The 9,521-nt window shown below is 43.3% G+C and overlaps 1 long non-coding RNA gene across 1 annotated transcript; it reads left to right on the top strand.

Annotated features, from left to right (window-relative positions):
• The first annotated feature begins 1,847 nt into the window (after positions 1 to 1,847).
• Positions 1,848 to 8,584, top strand: LOC140551416 (uncharacterized). Its single transcript, XR_011979257.1, has 3 exons — positions 1,848 to 1,992; positions 6,914 to 6,992; positions 8,339 to 8,584. It is a non-coding gene; the product is annotated as an uncharacterized lncRNA (long non-coding RNA).
• The last annotated feature ends 937 nt before the right edge of the window (positions 8,585 to 9,521 follow it).

Below are 9,521 nucleotides of genomic sequence, written 5' to 3'. Positions count from 1 at the left end.
TATATATATATATATATATATATATATATATATATATATATATATATATAACCACCTAATTTCTACACTCTATAATTACATACTCTATAATTACATTACACTACTTAGCTTCCTTTTATCCTATTCTCCAATTGTCAGGACCCCACAGGACCACCACAGTGCAGCCAGTGCTATTATTTGGGTGCTGGGTCATTCTCAGTGTGTAAGTGTGTGTTGCTCTGGTACAAGTGGATCAGGCACAGCAGTGCTGCTGGAGTGTTTAAACACTGTGTCCACTCACTGTCCACACTATTAGACACTCCTACCTAGTCGGCCCACTTTGTAGATGTAGAGCCAGAGAGAGCAGCTGGCACGGTTTGTGTTGGTCACAGGATGCTGCCCACAGGGCGCTGTTGGCTGGATATTTCTGGATGGTGGGCTCAGGGATGCTGAGGTGTTGCTCAGTCCAGCAGCACTGCTGTATCTGATCCACTATTAAGGATATCCCTACTAAAATCAGGGCAAAAAAAAACCCAGATACAATAATATCAGTTTAGGAAATATTAATGTTAAGAATTCCATCTGTATTAATAAAAAAAACATGTATAAAGATGCACTTTTAGTCACTTAATGTTAATTATTTATCTCTGCTCCTTTTAACCTTTCTGTATTCTCCTCTCTCTTTGTAAAGCAGTCTGTTGCATTCAATACCTGCGTCCACTAAGCTGCCACTGTTGGGCCCTTAAGCAAGGCCTTTACCCCTCTCTGCCCCAGGGGTGCTGTAGCATGGCTGACTCTGAACTCTGACCCTAGCTTTCCAAGCTGGAATATGCAAAAAAAAAGAACAATTAGGGGCAGCTGGGGCCTAATCGTTAGAGAAGTGGGCTTAGGGCTGGAAGGTTGCTGGTTCCATGGCTAAGGTGCCCTTGAGTAGGCACTTAACCCCCAGTTGTTCCCTGGATGCTGAGATGACTGCACGTTGCCCACTGGCTCTGGTGTCCTCTCTGCCCTAATTACTAGTGTGTGTGTGTGTGTGTGTGTACACTGCCATGGATGGAGAATATGTTTTATAAATGAATAGTGAATAATAATAGAAATAATATTAATAATGTTATTATTATACTTTTATATCATTATTATTATATTATACTTTTATATTAGATTAGTATGCTTCTCCTTTCAGGACAGGCGTAGTAGCTAATGTAGGTATCCTTCTGGAGTTTTTAGAGCAAGTCAAGGTCAGTAAGTGTCTGTAACACTGGCAGTAGCGCTTCTGCCTGCAGATCCAGAGGCTGAGAGACTGGACTCACACCATTACAGCCTCGCCTCAGAAGGGACGAGCATAAACAGGCCACCTCGCGGCCAGTCTCGTGGTGTGGCTTCTCTCCCACCCGGGAACAATAAGAATCGCATTGACTTTGCCAAGCCCCCTGGTGGTGCAGTGTGTGTGTGTGTGTGTGTGTGTGTATGTGTGTGTGTGAAAGTGGACAGAGCCCATCCCGTTCACTGTGCAGGTGGTGGACACACTTCTCATGACGAGCGACCAAAAAAGACTGCTAAAAAAGCTGGACCTCTCCACGGTCAGGTAAACGTGACCGGGCAGAGAACAAGTTACGGAAGACGCTCCGTGAAGCACGACCGTAAATCTACCATACCGCCTGTATTCCGACAAGCCCCGCCTCCTGGGCTAGGATTGGACGGTTCGGCCCCGTTTTCTGTGCTGCGATTGGCTAGTAGCGTCAGTTTTCCAGCGATGGGATTGGCTGGGCAGACCCTGTCTTCTGAGGTGGGATTGGTTAGTGGTTCCCACTCAGTCCGCCTATAGGCAGGAGGCGGGCTTTTGTCGGAATACGGGTGGGGAAAAGCCCTAACGCCTTGAGGACAGTGCTGGAGCTGGAGAGCACCTGCAGTCCTGGTCTGAAACGGTTCACCAGCGCTTTCTACAGACACACAGCATCTTCCAGAGGAGAGCCTGGACTCGCTCGGTCAGAGAACTCGCCTCCAAAACTGCAGGTAAACACATTTATTCAACGACGAGTCTTTTAAAGAGTCTTTAAGCCAACGTTTGATTGCATTGCAGCTCCTTGCAAGCTTATAGTAGTAGTTTTTTTCTGGTATTGCTAAAAAGCATCTTTTACTATTACTATACACTTATTGCATTACGATATACTGTGCGCTTTATTTATTCATTAATGTATTTATTATTGTTGTTATTATTATTATTATTATTATTATTATTATTATTATTATTAATAATAATAATAATACTATTAATAACTATAATGTATATGTATGACATAATGCATGTGATAGACCTAGATAGACCTTTATTTTATTTTGTTAATCTATGTTATATGTTTGAGGTTTGCTTGGCACAGTTTTCATTGGCAAATTATTGACGTCATATTATTATTTCACCCTTCATTCATTCATTCATTCATTCATTCATTCATACATTCATTCATTCATTCATTCATTCATTCATTTCTCTTAGTGATGACCTGAGACAGTGCATATACAACCAGATTCATAGACACTGGAGATTTCAGTTTATTATTATTTCCAGACCTTTATTTTACAGTTACTTAAATCACTTTACCTGTATCTGTATCACTGACTATGTTGTCTATACTATATATATATATTATAATATTGTAATATTAATATCTTGGTTTTTTTTAGAGGCTATTTAATACTATTTCCCCAACAGGATTACCATTAACATGTTTGCCGTGCGATTGTGTGCTCATTTTAAAGGTCCAGTGTCTTTGGCAGCTATTCTCAGAAGCTTCTGAACTTTTGATGCTTTTGCTTCAGCAGACTGCCAAAAGAAGCATTTCTCTCCTGCATGACCTGGCAAGAGAGAGCTCTGCATGCACACTAAACTGATTGGTAGGAGGCAAATAGCTAAGCTTTACTTTCATAACACGACACCTCCCCCGATTTTTTTGCTGAGACCTGTGAATGATAGCTGGGGCACTGATGCGGGACCCCGAGAGGTGGGAGATTCAGGAGGCTCAGGGTGGAAACTGCACACTTTCCAGTCCATTTAGCTCAGTGTGTTGCCAGATGCAGTAGCAGGCTCACAGTAGAGCTGATGTAGGTCCAGGAATGTTTGGGTGTGGGATGAGCATGGGAATGAAATGCTGTTTTGCTTAACACATGATTTAGTTTTGTGAGAATGACTCGAAAGCTAATAGGCAGCTAACCTTAAATATTCAACTCATTTGCATCTCCCCTTTTTTGATGAAAAAAAGCAATGAGAGCAATTTAGAACCACATTCGGCTTTTCATTCTGTATTCAGAGTGAAAACCGTGCACTCAGACCCATTCACTCATCCTTCCAGTACATCTGTCAGAGAAAAGAATGACATTCAAATCTGTTGTCTGCAGCCTAGACGGGAATTCTTAAGCACGTTGGGATGGGTTTTGAAAAGACTCTGTTTTGTTCAAAGAAAAGAGAGATGCTAAACTGGAGGAGACACTTGTGTTATGAATAGAACTGAATGAAGGGCGTCATTTTAATGAAGCACTTTTTAGCTGCGCATCTCATCCAGTCTTTGTGAGGGATGGAAAACACAGGGCCTTGGGGCCAAAACAAATGTGCATCCTTAAGTAGTCTCAAGATAGTTATTTTTATGCTGGTTAAAAGATATTTTACTGAAATGCAGTTGAAGTCAGTTACTATGTTCTGGTTTGATTCATCTAAAAATTGCGACATCATCTCTAGGAAAAATGCCTCAATGACCAGTAGCCAACATAAGACCTTTTGGATAAAAGCCACATATCCATCCTGCTCATTTCTGCAGTGCACAAACGCACCTGGACTGAGGTTTCCATTCAGTTGTCATCAGATGGTCCCAAAAAATGCACACTTAGTAGGCCCTGACCTCACCATACATGACGAATACGAAGTTTCACTCTCCATACGTGGAGTATACACTGTTTGAACCCTTATTAGCATTCAGCTGTACATGGCTGTAACAGTTTAGAGAAAGCTGACACAGTGAACCTGAGCATAACTGCAGACTACTACACTAAATAATATGTACAAAATATTAGAAATGCATTAAGTAGTGAAATCTGTGGTTTGGGACACAGCCAATTTGCTACCATCCACCCAAGCCCTGCAAATGCCACTGCAGCAATTACTTCTGAGAGGACATAGTGACTTTTATGTCCACTATGTCATCAAAATCTCAATATCATAATATGTCACATAAACCTACTTATCCACCTCACGTTTTTGTGATATTTTCCATCCATGTAGGATGCACATTTATATGCACATTTTTTTAAAAATCACATAAAAGAGGTGGATGTAAAAACCCCCAGAGATGGCATATCAGTCTTGAATATCAGAGGGAAATTAATGAATTATTTAGACCCGATCCTGTAACAAATCTAGCCTGAAACAGCACACACTCGCACTGAGCGATGCTATATTGTAAGCTGCGGCTTCCTTCCTGTGGGTTAGTTGAGTGTTTGGGTAACTTGAGCATCACAGTCCACTTTTGGATGCTCGTCGTTTTTGTCAATATTTTATTTTGAAATTGACATTTTTAAACAGTAAATACAGCAGTAACAGAACCATGAGTACACACATTATAAACACTCCACCCACCCCAGATTCCAGCATTGACCAGCTCCCCTAGAAATAGATGCTCATACTAAGAGAAGAGTTTCAGTTGAAAACAGCTCATTTAAATAAGACATAATAGCTTGGCTTCTGTAGGATTTCAGTATCAGTATGAGACCAAAAAGTGCTATTATGCCATCTCTAATCTGGGTACAGTGTATAGAAAGAAAAGGGCACTTCCTAGTATAACTGCAACCTCCCCCCCCTTATTTTAAGACTTGCTTCAGGCCAAGTTAGTTTCTGTGGTTTGCTCTGGTTATGGGAGTCAGTAAAACAAGGCAGTTAAACGCCTCATCAAAGTGACATTTCAGGCTATGTCTGTCCTGACGTCTTCCTGCATGAGCTACGGTGCTGCAGGACACCCTAATCAGGTTTAAGAGAATAAAGATGCCAGGCTTTTCAAAGGGGTCATGTGGTTCAGTGCTCAGCCAGAACCAGACTTTTCATTGCCCATCTCAGCGTGGATAACAAAAGGACAAGACGGAAACTCACAAAGTGGCGTCTTTCAGCGAAGCACGAATCACATTTAAGCTGTCATGAGCTCACCAATTTTCTGGCGTGTTATTTTTGCTTTCTGACAGTGCTACCATCTTGGCACGTCCCATTCTGTAGTGTGTTATGTGATGTCAGTCTACTGAAAACCTTCCTTATGAAATCCTTTTATTATTTTTAATTAAGCCTGGATAGCTAAAATCAAACACGGAGTGATGAATCGGAGCTTGTCAAACACAGCTAACGCTAAGCCATCTGAATTTCTTTTACTTGGATAAAGCACAGATGGCTCTTATAATTCCATGTCTGTCCGTCCACTGATCTGATAAAGATTAAGCTCCTGTCACTTAAATATGTGCCGTGGCTTGTCCTGGTACAGAAGGAGGTTGTCGCTCTGGTCCGAAGGCCGTGTACATCCAGCTAACAGTAGGCTAGCAGAACAGTGCACCACATTGTTTTGGTGGCAGGCACAGCCGTGGGTCCGTGCGTGATGGGAATGGGGCCCTTCAGAGAACACAGCACAAAGGAGCCTCATACCGACCCCCAGATCACAGCCCACGTGCTCTGTCCCAGCTTTGTGCTGCTTTCGAAGATGGCAAGTGCTTTCTGAAGTGAGCACTGTAGCTATTCCTGCTGGCACGGGTGCCACTCTTTTTCCTGAGCCATTGTTGCGGACCCCACAGTAGCCTATTGTCACAGCGCGAGGCCCCCTGTTCAAAGAGGAGTTTTTTATTATTTGCCAGTCACAATGCTGCGCACGTATCCGTCCCATTCCACACTGTCATTGTCCTGATTGTGTAAGTGCTACTTATTAACTTGCATCAATACTTTAATTACAAGTCTCATTAATCGGCCACAGCCACTTTAGTGAGGCACCGCGCCAGCTCGTTTCAAATCTATCTATTCTGCTGTCGCGCGGGTAATAAAAGGCAATTCAGATAAGCAATGGAATAAATACATTAATGGGTGGCCTAGTTTTCTCTTAACGGAATGAGCCTACATTCTGCATGCACTTAAAGTGATTTCGAGACTGCCTTTCAGTCTCTTCAGCAGAAATATTGGTTTAAAACAAATCAGACGGCAGCTTCTGGTTGTGAGAATCAAAATTGCTCCAAGTATTCTTGCATACGCTGTTTATTCTCAGTTAGATATGATGTCAATTCATCACTGTGAGACATTACTCTCTGCTGACATTACTCTCGTCTGACAATGTCAAAGCTGCTCAAGAGGGCACATCCGCACTCTCTCATTTCTACATTATCTGATTGAGCCCAGGCTGGATTTCGCTGTTTTGTTCTGTGTGCAAGTTTTTCTCCCCCCCCCATCGACTCCTCTTTCTGTTAACCTTGCTGTCCTTGGGCCACCTGGTGTCACGCTGTGCTCAGCCTCGCAGTTTCTGAAGTTGGCTGGACACGTTTTCACACAGAACTGCAGGGTGTCACTGATTGCTGTCCTTAACATATATATATATATATATATATATATATATATATATACATAAATAACACCTGCATAATATTGAGAAGATCCCCTTTGAGCCACCACAACAGACCATGTATCTGGATCTAAAACATTAGCAGCATATTCTCTAAGTCCTGAAAGTTGTAAGGTATGGCTAATAGATTGCATCAGTGAGTCTTAGGTGCCTATTACCCTGTCACCAGTTTCCTGGTTGTCCTTTATTGAACCACTTTTGGTAGGTTCTAACCACTGCATACCAGACCCCCCCCCCCCTAAAGACTTGCCTGATATTTTGTCAAAGTGTCTCAGATTCTTATGCTTGTCCATTTTTCCTGCTTTTAGCACACATCACCTTCAAGAACTGACTGTTCATTTGCTGTCTAATTGATCCATCCATTGACAGATGCCACTGTAGATGAAGGTAATCAATGTTATTCACCATTAATGTTATGGCTGATGGGTTGAGAATGAGAGAAAGAGAGTGCCCTATACTTTTCAGTAGGGACTGACCACAGATAAGGTCCACAATGATATAAGGAGGCTCATGTGTACTTCTCGACAGATGAATGAGAGCCTAAAAGTGCTGGAAAACCTTGAAACAGGGGCTGAAGCATCCACACTGTGACATTTTCTGAGATAGCCTTTCATTTTGTTATTACCGTGGGGATTTAAATACCTGAGATAAAAATGGAAACATCTCTGCTCCAGCAATGACCGATTTCCGAGGCATGAGGCTCTCGAGAGATTTTTCTCTTTTTGTTGGAAGGTGACTTAAGATGTCATTAACCTCACTTTCAGGCAATTTGGGCCATGGCAGCCTTTTTTTCCTCGAGTGGCTGCAGGAAATGGTCTGCCCTCCCTGGGTGCAAGGTGAAACAGGAAGGCTATTTTCAGTGCTGTTGATAAATGCAGAGACCAAGCATGGTAGAACATCCTCTCTCTCTCTCTCTCTCTCTCTCTCTCTCTCTCTCTCTTTCTTTCTCATTCTCTTTCTTTCTTTCTCTCTGTCTGTCATTATATCACATTCTTTCTCTCCCTCTCTTCTACCTCTCACTCTCTAATTCTTTCATTGTCTGTTTCCCCATTTTTCTCTCTTATTCTCTCTGGCCTTCTCTTTGCATCTTTGTCTCTTTCTCACTTTCTCTCTTTCTGTTTCTCTTTGTTGGTCCTCTCAACCTCTCTCGCTCTTTATCTCTCTGTCTTTTCTGCCTCTCTCCTCCACTGTCCTTCCTCTTGATTTCTCCTTTCTCTCTTTCTTTCTCTGTGCTCTCTCTGTTCTTCTTACTTCTTCCTCTGCCCATTGTCCTTCACTGTCTTCTCTCTCTGCTACTCATTATCTGCCTTCTCTCTGCCTCTCTCTTCGTCTGACCTCTCTCTCTGTTTCTCTTTGCCTCTCTTGTCCTCTTTCCCCCTCTCTGTCCCTCTGCCCCCTCTCTGTTTTTCTCTGCCTCTCTCTTTCTCTGTCATCTCTTTGTGGTTCTCTCTACCTGTCCCTTTCTCTGCCTCCCTTTTCCCTTCTCTGTTCTTCTCTGCCTCTCTTCCTTCGTCCTCTCTCTCTGCCTCTTTCTTCCTATGTCCTCTCTATTCCTCTACCCTCTCTCTGTTTCACTCTGTCCTCTCTGCCTCTCTCTCCTTCTGTCATCTCTTTCTTTCCCTGTCTTTTCTATTTTTCTCTGCTTCTCTCTTCATCTGTCCTCTATCTTACTCTCTCACTTCCCTGTCTTTTCTAACTATCTCTCCCTCTCTCTCCCACTTTCTCTCCCCCAGCGGAAGCAGGAGCAGCTGAAGGTGATCGGTGGCTGGGCCAGGGGCTGCAACACAGGACATGGGAGCTGCCTCTGACTCCCGCTCGTGTCTTGTGTTGCAGCCAGTGGAACTGCTGCGCTGTGCACGTCAGAAGTCCAAAAAAACAGCATGAAGATCCAGCACCTCCCTCCACTCCAAGCCTCTATGATGCACAGTCCTCACTTCTTTGTTAGTAGCCTGTCAGAACTCTGCTCACTCCTGAATAAAAAAGCAAGAGTTTGCAAAAGCTTGTTACGTGCTTTTGTTACGTGTTACCGTAGATGATAGCGAACGTGTTCCACCTTGAGCCAAAATGCAACTTTCCGCTCCTCTAGCAAAAGCTAACATTATTGCAGAGCAACCAAGTGAGACAAGGTCAACAATAATGCACCTGTGTGTGTGTGTGTGTGTGAGTGAGTGTGCGCATGTGTGAGTGTGTGTGTGCTGCCTGTCTGCTCCCTTATTAATGGTGCTTTATCTCCCTCAAGGTTAGGGATGAATAGCACCGATGAAGAAGCAGCACAAGATTGCCTTTTCTGCACACACACACACACACACACACACACACACACACACAAAGAGTGGCCTCCAATGAGCCATTTTCAGCCTGGTGTAAATATTCAGATCATGTTGCTGCTGTGCCAGCTGAGAGCTGCCATGCTGAGGGGAGCAGCTTCAGGGTGGTGGGCATAATCTAAACTTGCGAAATGAAATCATTTTCTGTCGGAGTTTCACTTGATTGGAATTCAGACCCAAGAGCAAGTCCAGGAGGTCGGGCTGTTTTCTGTGGCAGCTGAATTGTTGAAGGAATTGCAGGCCATGCTTTGAATGCAGCCTGACAGAAGCAACTGTGGCTGTGGCTCAGGCTAATGGCAATTGAAAACAGGAATCTTCTTCAACACAGCGTGACAGCGCACAGGTTGATCTTCTACCAAACGACACCCAAATACAGTAACGTGTGGGACGACCATATGCTGCTTTTTTTTTCCCAACTTGGGGGCGGAAAAAAAAGGTGTAAAAGGAATTCAAGTGTAAAATCCGTCCAGACTGTGCATGTGCTGCCGTTTGTCCCATTTATTTTAAGTTCGAAAGCCCGCAAAGAACATGACGCATAAACAACTTCACAGACTTCATCAGGCATGCCAGATAAGGACTTGTGACAGAT

Source organism: Salminus brasiliensis, chromosome 3 (genome assembly GCF_030463535.1).
Source record: "Salminus brasiliensis chromosome 3, fSalBra1.hap2, whole genome shotgun sequence".
NCBI lineage: Eukaryota > Metazoa > Chordata > Actinopteri > Characiformes > Bryconidae > Salminus > Salminus brasiliensis.
Note: the sequence above shows the minus strand (reverse complement) of the source record. Positions and strands in the feature narration are given on the sequence as shown.